At 42.6% G+C, this 17,092-nt stretch overlaps 1 protein-coding gene and 1 non-coding gene across 8 annotated transcripts in view; both read left to right on the top strand.

Annotated features, from left to right (window-relative positions):
• SHROOM3 (shroom family member 3) overlaps positions 1-17,092 on the top strand; it is a 331,372-nt gene that overhangs the window by 243,651 nt on the left and 70,629 nt on the right. Inside the window, exon 1 of one of the 7 annotated variants that reach the window (XM_019962965.2) lies at positions 8,990-10,407. The exons of 5 other annotated variants lie outside the window; for them this stretch is intronic. The gene's annotated coding sequence lies outside the window, so the exon portion shown is untranslated. Of the gene's footprint in view, positions 1-8,989; positions 10,408-10,510; positions 11,038-17,092 lie in introns of those variants that run through there. One more of the 7 variants, XM_070791632.1, reaches the window with a different exon arrangement.
• On the top strand, positions 14,828-14,900 carry TRNAG-CCC (transfer RNA glycine (anticodon CCC)). Its single transcript has one exon. It is a non-coding gene; the product is annotated as a tRNA-Gly (tRNA).

Here is a 17,092-nt window from a genome sequence, read left to right on the forward strand (position 1 = left end):
CTGACAGTTCTCATTGTCACCTAGATCACATGTCTTTTTTTTTTCCCCTTCACATACCAAGCACACTTCACCTTCTTCCGGAAGGTTGCTGCCGCTGATGGGAGGTGGCAGCTGTTCACAGTTCACATCAATCCTGTTTGGAGCTTTAGGACTTAAAAGGGAAAACCCTTTTGCCAGCACGACTATAGTCACTTTTAAGCTAGTGAGATTTCATTGTTTGAATTGTGCTTGACCTGAGCACATTTTACAAGTGAATTTACAAAGTGGCTTTTCTCCCATGAAATTTGGACCAAAATTGAAATGAATATCCAGAACTGAAGATTTTACCATCATTCTCTGGCATGGTCATCATTCTCCTCTATGCAAAGTTAACTGTGATTATAAGTACAGCCTAACATTGAATATTCATTGGAAAGGCTGATGCTGAAGCTGAAGCTTTAACACTTTGGCCACCTGATGTGAAGAGCCAACTCAGTGGAAAAGACCCTGGTACTGGGAAAGATTGAAGGCAGGAGGAGAAGGGGACGACAGAAGATAAGATGGTTGGATAGCATCACCCACTCAATGGACCTGAGTTTGAGCAAATTCCAGGAGATGGTGAAGCCAAATTCCAGGCAAGCCTGGTGTGCTGTATAGTCCATGTGGTCACAAAGAGTTGGACATGACTTAGCGACTAAACTGAACTGACTGAACATTGAATAGGCAGGCATTATGCCAGGCATTCTTCTAAGTGTATCATATAAAGTTTTACATCTAAAAGTCCAGCAAGTGTATGACTCAGGTTCAGTTTTAGCTCTCATTTTATAGAAGAGAACATTGCTTCAGGGAGCTGGTAATGACCAGCCTGAGGTCACATAGTAGGTGCTATGGCCAGGATTCAAATCTGAATATTCTCCTCCCAGAGACTGCACTATTAACCACGATGCAACACTGAACCCACAGGAGTGGGAGCCCACCCTAGTGGTAAAATCAATGAGCCCATCACCTCCCATTCAGTTCATCCTTCACATGCCACCAGCATGACTTCTTGAAGGTACAGATCCAATCATGACACTATCGGAAAGTGTTTCTCACTGCCTACAAAGGAAAGTCTAAATCCTGAAAGTGATCTAAAAGCCTCCTCTGCTACCATCTGCCTCTGTAGCTATGCTGTTCACCACCTGCCCATTCCTGCCATGTTTCTTCCGGTTCCCCAATCGGTCTGTGCTATTTGATACTTCGGGACCTTTAAACATGTTCCATCCTGACCTTTTCCTCCTCTCTTCCTACGCAAGTGAGCTCGTGTACATCCTACAGAACCTGTCTCAAACAGCTTCTCTACATCCTTCCCGGACATAAATCTCCTCTCCTCTATTTGCTACCAGCACATACATCTATTTAGTGAGATAAAAAGAGATACTATGTTTGAGCTCTTGTGTGCTAGGCACGGGGATAGGGCTGAGCATTTTGCATGGTTACCCCACTCCAGTACTCTTGCCTGGAAAATCCCATGGATGGAGGAGCCAGGTGGGCTGCAGTCCGGGGTCGCTAAGAGTTGGACACAACTGAGCGACTTCACTTTCACTTCTCACTTTCATGCATTGGAGAAGGAAATGGCAACCCACTCCAGTGTTCTTGCCTGGAGAATCCCAGGGATGGAGGAGCCTGGTGGGCTGCCGTCTATGGGGTCGCACAGACTCAGACACGACTGAAGTGACTTAGCAGCAGCAGTAGCAGCAGCAGCAGTGGTTACAAATCTTGAGCCAAAAACACAATTATGGGAGAAATGTATCTGTTTCCTTAAAAAAAAAAAGACTATAATTTCTGTTTTGAGACCTCATTCAGCAAGGAGACACAAGCAGTGTCAGCCAACCCATCTCTTCCAGCTCCTAAGGTTGCAGCTGAGTTGTGAGGTGCTGAGACAAAGTCCAGGTGTGTATGTGTGTGTGTGTGTGTATGTTGTAGGGAAGTTGGATAAAGTTGTCCCTTTGGTCTCCATGTCACCATCTCCCCATGCTGGTGTCTGACATGTCTGATCACATCCAAGTTGGGGTAGTGGTGTCTGCAGCCTCCTCAGATCCATCAGGCACCTGTGCCCTCCTTGGGTTTACCAGACACCTTCTGCTTCTCCTGGACCACTCTGGGTTAGGAGGATTGGTGAAAGCCTGAGCCTCTCTCCTGCCCAGCTGTACTGCATAGACATTTCTTTGATTCCTCCTCTGTGCTGAGTTCCCAGCAGCTCTTGGATTGAGCCAATTCTCCAGGCTTTTGCTTGGGATCGGAACCCCCGTAGTTTCTGCTCTCAAATCATTTCACCTACCTGGAGCTTCCATCTTGCATTGGGTAGCATTTAGAGGGGCTCCAGCTTCTAGCTCCCCTTCACTTCCCTTCTGACTCTCCTTGCCCTTCTTTATTCATTCTAGAAAGCTGTAATGTCTTTTGGAGAAAAACTGGCTCTAACTGAGTATTCTTTCAGATCTTAAGTCTGGATTCTTTTATGATATAAAAATTCTGCTGAGTCATCCCTTCCTTGGTCAGTCAGTGACACTAACTGGGAGGAAAGACAGGACTATGAGGAAATCCATTGGCGGGAATAAGAACCATTAATATCTCACAGTTACTCCTGTCTCCCAGAGACACACACTGAATGACTGGTTCATATAATCTTTGCAAAAACCAATGGGAGGTGTAATTATTCTTATTTTATAGAGGAAAAACTAAGGCTTAGTGAGATCAATTAACCTCGCAGACTGCTAGCAAGATCTTGAATCCAATTCATGCTCTTGACCATAAGACCTAACTATCCTTATCACCTTCTACTGAAATAATTTCTTTAGATATCTGAGTTTCCCAGTAAATTGAGCTCCTTGAAGTCAAGACTACAACCTCATCCATCCTGTATGCTTCATACCCTGCAGTTAGCAGGTGCACTTAGTAAGTGGTATTTGAACTGAAATGGATGAAGGAGAGAGAAGGAAAAGGCAGAGGTGGAGAGGAAAAGGTAAATGGGAAAATTCTCTTATCTAAGCTCTTCTGTGAGCTTAGAAAGTTCTGAGAATCCTACACAACTTTTAAAGGAAATAAAATGAAACTGTATTTTCTGACATGGAGTTGTTGTTCAGCTGCTCAGTCATGTCCAACCCATGGACTGCAGCACACCAGTCCTCCCTGTCCTTCACCATCTCCCAGAGTTTCCTCAAACTCATGTCCATTGAGTCGGTGATGCCATCCAACCATCTCATCCTCTGTCATCCCTTTCTCCTCCTGCCCTCAGTCTTTCCCAGCATCAGGGTCTTTTGTAACAAGTCAGCTCTTTGCATCAGGTGGCCAAAGTATTGGAGTTTCAGCTTCAGCATCAGTCCTTCCAGTGAATAGTCAGGGTTGATTTCCTTTAGGATTGACTGGTTTGATCTCCTTGCAGTCCAAGGGGCTCTCAAGAGTCTTCTCCAATACCACAGTTCAAAAGCATCCATTCTTCGGTGCTCAGCTTTCTTTTATAGTCCAATTCTCACATCCATACATGACCACTGGAAAAACCATGGCTTTGACTAGATGGACCTTTGTTGGCAAAGTAATGTCTCTGCTTTTTAATATGCTGTCTAGGTTGGTCATAGCTTTTCTTCCAAGGAGTAAGCATCTTTTAATTTCATGGCTGCAGTCACCATCTGCAGTGATTTTGGAGCCCAAGAAAATAAAACCTGTCACTATTTCCATTGTTTCCCCATCTATTTACCATGAAGTGATGGGACTGGATGCCATGATCTTAGTTTTTTGAATGTTGAGTTTTAAGTCAACTTTTTCACTCTCCTCTTTCACCTTCATCATGAGAGGTGTCTGAAATTATTAAATGAAAATGCATGTTAGAAAACAGTGTGATCATCTATTGGAAAAAATATGTTAATATTAACATACAAAATGATAACATGTCAGCATCCATAAAAGAGAAGAGCTGGAGGAATTTCCACCCAACAATGGATAATGATTTGGGGAGCAATTTAGGATTACATGGGACATTCATTCTATATCTGTTATTTCTGTAATACTTGAATGTTTATAAAGAATATTATCCATTTTTAAATTAGGAATATCAATGTTTAAAAAGAAAAGCATGTTATCCTATTACAGATTTTACACTGTACTGTATACTGATCACCTTACATTGGAGCAGGTAATTATAATGACATAAACAAGTACAGGAAATGCTTCTCTATTCTTTCAAAATGACAATACACATCTTGCATCATACCATGAATCCCCCCATGAGCCTGTTAAGTAGGTATTCGTGGTTAACACTTTGAGCTGTGCTCTCTTCCATCCTGGTGTGAATCCTGGCTCTCTGTCTTAGTACCCATATGACCCCGGGCAAGTTCCTTAATCACTGTGTCTTTTCTGTGTCACTACATATAGGTCTGCCTCTTGCCTTTTAAATGCTGCACGATATGCTTCACAATTAATTTAACCATTTTCTATATGTACATTTAGGTTGTTTCCAGTCTCCAGGACGTGTTTCAGTCTTTCAAACTAGAAAGAATATTGTCAATCCTTGTCTCCAGTATCACTTGAAGCTGCTGACCTGTTGCTTAATCAGTGAACCACCCTTCCCTGCTAACATTGAAAATGGCCTTTATCTCTTATATTTCCATTTTGCTGTCTTCCTTCACCGACAAAAACTGTCCTTCTGCTAGTTCTGTTCTTCATTTCGCTTCTGTTTAGACCTATACAGATTTGAAGGAGAAGGCAATGGCACCCCACTCCAGTACTCTTGCCTGGAAAATCCCATGGGCAGAGGAGCCTGGTAGGCTGCAGTCCATGGGGTCGCTAAGAGTCGGACATGGCAGAGAGACTTCACTTTCATGCATTGGAGAAGGAAATGGCAACCCACTCCAGTGTTCTTGCCTGGAGAATCCCAGGGATGGAGGAGCCTGGTGGGCTGCCGTCTACAGGGTCCCACAGAGTCGGACACGACTGAAGTGACTTAGCAGCATACAGATTTGATACTGGATCCTACAGCTGACCCACAAAACCATGCTTGCTGCTGTTGAGTGCTGTGTGTGTGCTTAGTTGCTCAGTCGAGTCCAACTCTTTGCAACCCCATGGACTGCAGCCTGCTGGGCTCCTCTGTCCATGGGATTTCCCAAGCAAGAGTACTGGAGTGGGTTGCCATTTCCTTCTCCAGGGCATCTTCCCAACCCAGAGACTGAACCTACGTCTCCTGCATTGCAGGTGGATTCTCTACCATCTGAGCCACCAGGGATGCTGTACGGACATGCATTTGTAGTGTCGCAGATAGTAACTGAACTTTGGCCTACCTAGTCCTTCCCTATTTTCCTTGGGTTCTGACCTTTGCAAGATTCTAAATAGCTTTCTTGGTAATAACTAGGTTGCATAAAGGTCTTTACTTGGGGCCCTGGTCCTGAGGCTACAAAGAACAGCAGGAAACACAGAGGTGCTCTTGTCAGTATGAATCAGCTGCTAGCAGCAGAAGATGCCTTCAACAAAGAGAGAGAGTGAGGAAAGTGTCAGCTCCGAGGACTTGCAGGCTTACTGGGCTATTTATGAGAAAGGTCTCTGTGAGAGAGGGTAACTAACTCTGAGAAGCTGAAAGTATATAGGGTTTCCCCCTTTCCTGTTACAATCATCACTTCATGAAATAAAGTCTTTCCCAGGTTTAAAGCAGTCTTAAATGTATTTCCTTACTTTCAATATCCATTTTAACATTTTATTCAGTTAGGATGGTTGTTCACTTGTTTTTCACATTTTTCTGTGAGTGGTTCAAAAAAATAAAAATATTTGCCAAAGTGAATATTACATTCGAAGTTATGAAAAGTTCACATTAAACCCAAATAAATAGCCATTTGAGAAGGGAGGACCCCATATGTTCTTCCTAATATTTTCTCTCTGAATCAATCAAGAGTATTATTTCTGATTTTCAATATTCAACAGATTTTGACACTGTTTTTCTAAGGTGTCAACATCCAAAAGAAGAGCACAGATGAAACAGGGAATTTATTGTATAGCTATGGCAAGAGCTTATAGTTGCTGTTACTGTTACTATTTAGCAAAGAGTCATGTTTCAAATACTTACATTCTTCATATGAAAACTTTATTTACTTGGAATAATAGAAAAAGGCCAAACTGAATTGGTAAGAAGTAATGGTTGACTGGATTTCCCTGGTGGCTCAGGTGGTAAAGAATCTGCAGACATTGTGAGCCACCTGGATTTGATTCCTGGATTGAGAAAATCCCCTAAAGAAGGAAATGGCAACCCATTCCAGTATCTTTGCCTGGGAAATCCCATGGATAGAGGAGCCTAGCGGGCTATAGTCCATGGGATCACATAGAGTTGGACATGACTGAGTGACTAACCCCACCTCCACCTGAATAACTGACTATTCCTAAGTGACATTTAAGAAAGTACAATATATATTAAAAACTTATTACCGTAATATAGAAAAGAAGCTAAATTTGTGAAATAAATTCAAATCCAAATCACATATATGATTTCTATATGTAGTTTCTTTAAAGATATAACTAAATGTATTAGACTAAAATTTAAAAATTCAAAGAATAACTGCTGAGATTGGAATTTAGAGACATATGGCAGTAATCCTAAATGTCTTAAGCTTTTTGTTTGAAAAAGACACTCATTCTCACAGGTTTCTCCTTAGTAATAAGACCTGATAATCGTAGTGGAAAGACAAACTTTTAAATGTGTATACAGAATGAATCAGACCATTCGAATTGTGTCAGGTCCTTAATCAGTATAGATTAATATAATGTGATTTTAAATATTTTTAGGTTATCATATTTAACTCAAATTGAAATTTGGGTTTGCAGGTTAAACTAATTAAGAAAAGTGGGAAGGGACTTCCCTGGTGATCCACTGGTTAAGATTTCACTTTCTAATGCAGGAGGTGAGGGTTCAATCCCTGGTTGGGGAGCTAAGATCCCACATACTTCTGGCCAAAAAACCAAAACATAAAACAGAAGAAATATTGGAACAAATTCAATAACTACTTTAAAAATGGTCCACAACAAATATATATATATATATATATTTTTTTTTTTTTTTTTTTAAGAGAGAGAGGTGGGAAGAAAAGGAATTGGCGAAAGTTGGGGAGGAAAGGGCAAAAATGTGCCTCTGACCAAGTGTAAACCATATGGTACGTAAATTATGTCATAATGCGTGTGTGTTTAGTTGCTCAGTCATGTCCGACTCTTTGCAGCCCCATGGACTGTAGCCTGCCAGGCTCCTCTGCCCGTGGAATTTTCCAGGCAAGAATACTAGAGTCAAATTTCCTACTCCAGGGGATCTTCCTGACCCAGGGATTGAACCTTCATCCCTTGCGTCTGGTCTCCTGCATTGGCAGGCAGATTCTTTACCACTAGCACCACCCTGGGAAGCCTTATATCATAATAAAGATGTTTAAAAGAATCATAACTTTAAACAAAAGAAAAAATATGCAAACAGCAGGTTGCGGATTGGCCAAGCAAACCCTTTCTCTAAGATTAGGTTGTGTATTTTTCATATTTGTTACCCCCTCGTAAAATATTGTAGCATGTTTAAAGCTTTATTTCTTGATCAGTATATCTGTTTTCACTAGAAAAAATAAAACGCTCTGGATTCTAGTGTAATGCACTATTTCTGGGAGTGATCTTGATGTCGGAACTAAAAGGCAGCATGACTTGACAGAAACCGTCTTGGCATTTATCCATATATACACCTGATACGTGTAACTGGTTTACAGTCATTTATCATTTATGCTTTGGGAGGAAGGGATGGGCCATTTTGAAGGGGAACTGAAGGACCCGGTGAGGGAACTTACTCCTAGCTCAAACAGAGCGCAGTTTGCCGAATTTTCTATTGCTGTGTAGATTTTTTCATTTCCAATCTCACCTTTGATCCCAGGAGATAATTTGTTTTCCTTTTATCTACAAGTATCTGGCAATACATCTAAATTATAGGTAGAAGTAAAAAGTGTTTTTCCAGAACCTGTGGTACAGCGGAAGCCCAGGAATTCCTGTCATAGTGATGGATTTAACCGGTGTCATGAAGTCTATGTGGGAGGTAAAAATTGGATCTAAAGTGTTTCTAAAACATTTTTTTTTAATTGCAGTATAGTTGATTTACAATGTTATGTTAGTTTCCAGTGTGCAACAAAGTGGTTTAAATATATATATATATATTCTTTTCCATTATAGGTTATCACAAGATATTGAATATAGTTCCCTATGCTTTTCAGCAGGACCTTGTTTATTTTATATATAGTAGTTTGTATCTGCTAATCCCGAACTCCTAATATATCCCTTCCCCCCTTTCCCCTTTGGTAACCATGCATTTATTTTCAGTGGCCACAGTGTGTTTTGAATCGCCAATTTAAAGTGATGTTTTGCACAAGAGTAGAGGAATCTGGTCCAGCCTTACAAGGTTTCACCTGACCCTGGGCACTCAGGAAACAAGGTAGCAGGGCAGCAGGGGAGGAGGTCTTATCTCCTCTGCCTACAGAGCTCCTGGCTGTGTCCTCAGTTAATACGCCTTACTTCCTTGACATGGCGGCAGCTGCAATGTGCTTTCTAAGCAGTAAGGACTGACCACCTTGTTTAAAGCTTAAGTTCTGAGCATCATCTGCTTCCACCTAAATCTAGATCCCCACAGGACATTAGGACACAGAACAGGCAACATTAGCCTCCCTGCTTCTAACACCTAGCAACAATGTGGGTGGGTACTCCTCTGGCTGTGTGGCAGGTGTATATATATTTGTACATGCCTGTGATACCATGACAGAGAAGGACATGGCACCCCACTCCAGTGTTCTTCCCTGGAGAATCCCAGGGACGGCGGAGCCTGGTGGGCTGCCGTCTATGGGATGGCATAGAGTCGGACGCGACTGAAGCGACTTAGCAGCAGCAGTGATACCATGATGCAAAGAAAATACAACTTCAAGGGGAGGGGGGTAATACCTTGGGGGAGGGGGAATCCTGTTCTTGAAAATATCTATAAAGAGGTTTATTTAGTAGTTTTTGTAGCCCCCAATTCTTCTGCATTGTGCCAGGATATTATAAAAAGCACAGCCAAGTAAAGGCAAATAATATTAACTCTATGGGAACTGAGGTTTCTAGTTCCTACCTAATTAGACATTCTCTTTTCTGGGTCTATATGTGTGTTTATCACCCTAAATATAGAACCTGATATATATAAAATAATATATTAAAAACTACTATATATAAAATAAAATTTTAACAGGCATTCTGCTTGAGGGAGAAGAAATAAAGCCAATTTCAAACCTTACTGTTGATCCCTGGAGATGCATGTGAAAGTCATTAAGAAACGCACTTTTTACAGAAAAAAAAATTTTTTTTCCCACCTCTGTTAGAGCTGGAAGAGCCTTTAAAGAAAGATGAAACTGAAAATAGCACCATACCCTCCTTAAGAATATTAAAGGAGTACCTCTATCTCAATGCAAAATAAATTCAGGTGTGTATACTGCCTAAGACCCCAAAGTTTGCAAAGCTGAATCCAGAATTTCCTGTAAGATTACAGTCATAACCTGTTAATAATCACCTGTTCCTCATCTAGAGATGATGCTCAGGAAACAAAAGAACTGGGAAGGGAGGTTTCAACAGCATTAGCTATCAGAAACAACCTGAAGCTCTCCAGTTGATTTATACGGGAAAAAGAACACACGGAGAAAAAGGATGGCTATTTTCCATGTAATGCGAGCTTTGTTTTTTGTTTTTTTTAAAGATGTGAACTTTTTACCTTGTTCATTCATGCTTCATTTGATCAATTACTAACTATATAGCCCCTGAAAAGCGAGCGCGGGCTTTTTGAAGTGGGTATTTTGTTCTGGGATCCCCCCCTTCACTTCAAAATGGGCGGGGAGGTGGAGTTAAGACACCTTTCTGACTGTGAACCGATCAAGCAGCGCCCGAGTGTGTGAGTCGGCCCCCTGAATACCACGAGGACCCGAGGACGTGGACGGCGGAGCGGCGGCGAGCGGAGCCCGGCTCCTGTAGCCGGGAATCCTTTTTCAAACCTTAGGGAGCTAGCGCTGCCATTGAAATGCAAATCCCGTCCTGAGCGGCCGGGCCAATCGGCGAGGCTTCCTGTGCGATTACCTGGTGGCGAGCGCGGAGCGAGCGCGGCCCCTCCGGCTCGGCCCCGGCGGCCCGGTAGGCGTGGTGATCGGGCGCCCCCGCACCCTCCGGGCCCGGCGTCCCGCTTCACCCCCAGCAGCCCCGCGCCCCGGGCTCGCGGCTGTAGCCGGGGCGCAGGGCGCGGCCGAGCCTCCCATTGTTAAGCGCGGCCCGGCCCCGCCGGCGATGCCCCGCGCCGCCTCCTCCGAGCGGCGGCGAGGTTTGAACTTGGCGTCGGCCCCGAGCCCCGCGCGGCCCCGGGGGGCGACCGCGGCTCGGCGAGCGGCGATGGTGAGTGTGGGACTCGGGTCCGCTTTCCCCGGGCGGGGCGGAGGGAAGGCGGGTACCCAGCCTTCTGCTCTCTAAAGGGTGTCTATTTCGGTCCCCGCGGCGACTCTGAAGAACCCTCTCTGCAAGGATAAGTCCTCGGGCGGGCTTTCTCTGCCGGCGGCCGGCCTGATGGGGGTAGGTGGCGCCCTCCGAGGGTCCTCCTGACACTCCTGGACCTTGGCCTTTTTTTTAAAAAAATAATTTTATTAGGGAGGCAGAAACTGCTACTCCAAGAGGAAAAGAATTGCAGATTATTGACAGCATGAAAACTTTTCAGGAGAAATGATCTGTGAAATATTTTAATTTTGATAAATTGCTTCTTACGAGGGCTCCTACTGAGTTTAGAACGACTGGCCTTTCTTGGTTTTACTGGATTTGTTTCTGTAGGAAAGATCCCAAGAGTGCCTTTGAGGCGCATGCCTGCCCCTCCCCCCTTGCACTTGTTCCACCTCTTAAGGCAGTTTCTTTTTAAAGGTGTGTCCCACTGTCATGTTGCAGGAATTAAATCACGAAAATGAAATGATACCTGACACACGCTTTACTGTGAGCTGCCAGAGAGAGGAAAGTGCTTTGCTGAGGGGTGGAGGAGAGGTAATGAAATTTCAATACATCCAGCATCCGGTGGGGGAGGTGTGACCGGCTTTTTCTTCTCTCTGATGTATTTTGGCATTACTTTTTTTTTTTTTTAATCGTGTTATTGTTGTGGTGCACTTTTGTGCATGGAGGCTTTTGAGAGGAAGGGAATAGAAGCCCACATGTATATAATCTCCATGGAGAGATTGCTCTGAGATGTCAGGGTGAGGCAGGAAATCTTAGCACAGGGGCTTCTGATGATAGTTCTGTGCGTCTCCTATTTCTAACTAGTTAATATTTTAAGGCTAGGTAAATTATCATTTCCAGCAAAAAGCACATTGGTCAGACATATGCTTAATCTTGCCTCAAATAATCTCACCGGAAGTTGGTTTACATTTTAATTAATTTCGATGGTTAATTTTTGTCTTTAAAAAAATTTTGTTTTAATTACAAAAGTGTTTCATGATCATGGCAGAAAAGTGGCATATACAGAAGTAAACTGTCCTTAACAATCATATTTACGTTCGATTGGTCAAGGCCTAGTTTTTCATGGAAGCCTAGTTATTTGAAAACTTTGCAGCTGTATTGGAGTTTTTAAAATTGCTAACAAACCTGGTTTAGGAATTGACAAGGAAATAAATTTGTACTTTAAAAAATGTTATAACCAACAATAACTTATTCACATGGTTCATGGGACGGAATTTATTGTGGCAGTTTCTCTTGAATCAACTTCCCACATCTGCTCCAGACAAATGGTTTCTGTTTGTATAGCCTGTTTTGTAAATACATCTCTACCATGAAGGCAAAGTGCCCAAACACATACGCCTTTTCAGTGCTGGTAACTAGGTTCATAGAGTTAATATTTTTATTGGTTTCTGCATCAGAACTTCCTTGCTGTACACTTGATAAAACCCTGGAGAAGGTTACCAAGGGATGTTGTAGAGAATTTACTTCCCTGGAGATTTTAAGAATAGGATAAACATCCATCTGCCTAGGATGGCTTTGGTGCAATACTGTTTGGATAAAGGCAGGCAAGGTCACTTCTCAGAACCCCCAAATTGAGGAATTCTAAACAAATTTCAGTCCTCAGCAACCTGGAATCGAGGGAAATAAAGATTGCCTCAGAAGCACCTGAGCTCAGGATGTGGCAAAGCCCTGTTTTGATTTATGTTAAAAAAAAAAAAAATTTTTTTTCCTTTGGCTAAAAAGATTTTAAATTTACCCCCAGGACTTGCCAGTCCTTTTCTGTTGATGGATAAAAAATCAACAGTGATTAACTTATTTTCTAAGAAGTTCTAGGTTGACTGTAGCATAAGTTCCGTAATTTCAAGTAAATGAACAGATTTATGGAAATTAAAAGTTCTGCTTCCCAAGACTTAGAAAGTAGATAATCTGCCTGCAGTGCAGAAGACCTGGGTTCGATCCCTGGGTTGGGAAGATCCCCTGGTGAAGGGAATGGCTACCCACTCCTGTACTCTTGCCTGGAGAATCCCATGGACAGAGGAGCCTGGCGAGCTATATATATTACATGGGGTCACAAAGAGTTGGACACAACTGAGCAACTAACCCTAAGTCTGATACATTTTTACATGAACATTTTACTTTCTCCTCCAAATGTATTCTTGACTTTCCGTTTCCAATGTAGAAACGGTGTGGTACTTTCACCAAAACCAAGTATTCCTGTAACTTGTGTTGGAGGCCGTCCTCCTGAGCTCCTGCTCTGCCACTAGAATTTCATGGGTTGCTGCTTCCTCCACCCTCCTGTTTGACAGAAGTATCCTGTAATCCTAACCACCATGTGACCTCAATTGCAGCGACACCTTCCTCCCTTTCCGTGGTCACTTGATCAGGAATAGCCACCCCTCGCCCTCCCTGCAGGATCATTGGGAGGGATTTACTTTCTAGGAAAGGTCATGTCAAAAAAAAAACAAAAAACGGGCAAGTCAGGAGTCTCCTAGCTGGCTGGTTCTTTTACCCCCACCTCACAACCCTTCAGCTTGTCCTATTTCTCCATGCATGCCAAGCATGTTTTCTTATGCTTTGGTAACACCCAGAGAAGGAATAGGAGTATGAACAATGATCGTTCATTTGTTCGACAAACATTTGCTATGTGGGAGGCTCGGCAACTGCAGATTGGTCCTCTGTCCTCAAGGAATTCGTCATGTAAGAGAAGAAATCAAACATGTCAATAAGCTAGTGCCATTCTGAGGGAATAGAGTACAGGGGTTAAGAACTTGTTTGTTATAAAGTTAAACATACATCAACCTTATGACTCAACATATCCACACCCAGCTATTTACCCAAACTGATGAAAACAGATGCCCACAAAGAGGCTTGTACAGAGTGGCCATGGCAATGTTATTCATAATTGCCAACAACTGAGAACAACCCTGTGTCCACCAATAAGAAAACAGATAAACTGTGGTACAGCCACACCAAGGGAATACCACTCAGCAATCAAAAGGGGTGAGCTTGTGATAAACACAAGAACCGGGATGAACCTCAACCATTATGTTAAACTGAAAGAAGGCCGACACAAAAGAATATGTAGCAGTTCTATTTATGAAGTTCTAGAACAGGCAAAACTAATCTATGACTATGGATGTTAGTGGTTGCTTGGGGGTGGGGATCGAGAGAGTTTGACTGGCAAGAGGTGACTTTCGGAGCCATGGAAATGTTGTATGTCTTGATTTGAACGATTGTTACACAGTTATCAAACTCCATTGAACTGAGCATTTGAGACATGTATTTTATTGTACTCGAAGCCTTAGCTCAATTCGAAGCAGAGCATAGTTCCTAGAGATAGACAAGAGTATATATCTCATCTCTGTCTCTAGGTGTATGTTACTCTGGGTAAGTTATTAAATGCATCTGAACCCGGAGCCATTGGACAGTAATGAAATACCTCCTTCACAGGGTTTTAAGAATTGTTAGATAATTGAAGTATTTAGCTTAGTTAAGAACTCGGTAAGTGTCCCCTCATAATTCCATGTATTGTGATAAATATGTGGTTTTGTTGTTAATGAGAAAGTGATTTCCATTTTTTGTAAAAGCCACCTCATTTATTTAAGATTATCAAGGATCTTATAGTAACAAATATCCTTAACATTATATGTATCTTCATTTTAATGGGTTCTTTTCCCAGGTTGTAGGGAATTTAAATTTAGTTCTTGCTTACCTGATCAAAGTACCACTAGGGCTTTGCTTTGCTATCAAATGTAAACCTCAAAGAGAAAATACCCGCTAGGCAAAGCCCTCTGTTTTTGAGGATTTCATGAGAGTAGTTGAAACTGAACTACCAGACCAGGCTCACAGCATTCACAGAATCCAGGTGAAAGGTTTACATATTATAAACTCTTTCCAAAGAAGTAGGGGAAAGAAAAATCATCTCTATATAATTAATATTGTGCTTTTTTTTTTTAAGGGACACATTATATAACTGGATTTTTCAGTAAAATACCTTGTACAGAGTGGTAAATATAATACTAGTTTACTTAATCTGTTAATCTTCAATTATTTAGGTTCAGCAAAGTGTTCGGGAAAGACAATGTAAACTTAGCCAAGTCCAAGAGAAGCATTTTGTTGTTAGAATGATTTAACTCATTCCCTAAGCATTTACCAAACGTTTACTGAGAACATATTAACCCCTGGGAATTCGGTGATGAATAATAAAACGTTTTACACCCAAAGGTTCACAGCTGCCCTGATTGTGTGAATGTGTGCCCATTTCTTATGCGCTTTTTTTTTTTCAGGGCAGAGGCATTCTCTTAGGCTGGTTTTGTTAGTTTAAAAAAAAACTTTAGGGACTTCCCTGGTGGTCCAGTGGCTAAGACTTTGCACTCCCAATGCAGGGGGCCCAGGTTCAATCCCTGGTCAGGGAACTAGATCCCACATGCTGCAATTAAGACCCAGTGTAGCCAAATAAATGCTTTTTTTTTTTTTAATTTTAAAAACTAGTTTAAAAAAGCCTCTTGCTTAAGGTGGAGATTTAAAATCCTGTTTTGTTTTGATGCTGTTTTCTTAGACACCAGAATTTCTTCTTATCCTTACTTTTAGTTACAACAACATGGTCTCCTAGAAAGGCAGTATAGAATTGTGGAAGGGTCTTAGGCTATGAAAACAGAGCAGCCTGGGTTTGAATCTGAGCTCTGGGTGCATGCGTGCTCACTTGCTTCCATCGTGTCCGTATCTTTGTGACACTGGACGGCAGCCCTCCAGGCTCCTCTGTCCATGGGATTCTCTAGGCGAGGTTACTGGAGTGGAGTGGGTGGCCGTGCCCTCCTTGAGGGGATCTTCCCAACCCAGGGATCAAACCTGAATCTCTTATGTCTACGTGCATTGGTAGGTGGATTCTTAACCACTAGTGTCACCTGGAAACCCAAATCTGAGCTTTGCTGCTGCTGCTAAGTCGCTTCAGTCGTGTCCAACTCTGTGCGACCCCACAGACGGCAGCCCACCAGGCTTCCCCATCCCTGGGATTTTCCAGGCAAGAACAGTGGAGTGGGTTGCCATTTCCTTCTCTAGTGCACGAAAGTGAAAAGTGAAAGTGAAGTCGCTCAGTCATGTCTGACTCTTCTCGACCCCATGGACTGCAGCCTCCCAGGCTCCTCCGCCCATGGGATTTTCCAGGCAAGAGTACTGGAGTAGGGTGCCGTTGCCTTCTCCTAAATCTGAGCTTTACTGCCTAGTAATTTAGGGTAGGTCCTTAAATTCTTTAAGCCTGAGTTTCCATATCTGTAAAATGGTGATAAAAGAAGTGTTAATATATATGATCAGATTAGGCTGTTTTAAGGATTAAAATATAAAAATAACTATCCTGGCACCTAGTGGGAATTAATATCTAATATGTATCGAGTCCCTGCTAAGAGGTGCTGTCTGAGACTCTTTTTGTATCTTCCTCATGCTTGTATGAGGTAGGTACTCTTATTGAGCCCTTTAAAGGTGAGAAAACTCCAAAACCACAGAAAAGATGAACTAGCTTGCTGAGGGCATGGAGGTGCCAGGGTTGGAACCCCGCAGATCTTGCCTCTCAACTGAGGAGGTTATTAATAGATACCAGTTACTTTTCCCTTCTTCTTGTTGCCCTTGTGCAATTGCTAAGTCATGCCCATCTCTTTGCGATCACACGGGCTGTAGCACACCAGGCTTCCCTGTCCTTCACTATCTCCTGGAATTTGCCTTTCCCTTTTAGGTGAAATTATTCTTAAGATTTAACTACTGCAGGTAGAAAGTAACACCAGTAAGTGGCACTCAGGCTACAATGTTGGGCAGTGTGCAGGTGAGCACCAGTGATGGAGAGTATGTATATCTTAAATAGTTGATGGATCTACTTTCTACCTTGTGGAGGGGGACTCACAGGAGACACGCTTGTGAATGTGGTCAGGGTCTTTCCCCAGGCCCTCAAAAGTCTTCCTGTCAGCGGCCCTCTGTGACTTGTGAACAAAGAATGTGGATTTGGTTGAGATTTTGTAAAGCCCTAGTAGGGGCTGACATAGGGCAGTATTATCTTGGTCTCTACCAGCAAGGCAAGATGAGAAGTGTACCACAAGCCCTGAAAGCGAGAGAAATGTAGATCCTTGTTGTCTATTTTACGTGTATACTAGTGTGTATCTGGTAGAATATTGTTGTTGGAACCCCATGGACTGCAGCACGCCGGGCTCCCCTGTCCTTCACTATCTCCCAGAGTTTGCTCAAACTCATGTCCATTTGAGTCAGTGATGCCATCCAACCATCTCATCTTCTGTTGCCCGCGTCTCCTCCTGCCCTCAATCTTTCCCAGCATCAGGGTCTTTTCCAGTGAGTTGGCTCTTTGCATCAGGTGGCCAAAGTATTGGAGCTTTAGCTCCATTATATATGTTAGAATATATATATGACTGAATCTCTTTGATGTACACCTAAGTCCAATACAACACTATAAATCAGCTATATTTTTAAAAAATTAAGAGGAACATTAAACTGTTGCCCCGGGATATTTTATATTCCCCATTTTCATGGCGTTTCCTCAACTGCCAGATTCTGGAGAACCCTGAGTTAGAACTTTATAAAAGAAAAAATCCCAAGTGGTAGATTGAAA

Source organism: Bos indicus, chromosome 6 (assembly GCF_029378745.1).
Source record: "Bos indicus isolate NIAB-ARS_2022 breed Sahiwal x Tharparkar chromosome 6, NIAB-ARS_B.indTharparkar_mat_pri_1.0, whole genome shotgun sequence".
NCBI classification, from domain to species: domain Eukaryota; kingdom Metazoa; phylum Chordata; class Mammalia; order Artiodactyla; family Bovidae; genus Bos; species Bos indicus.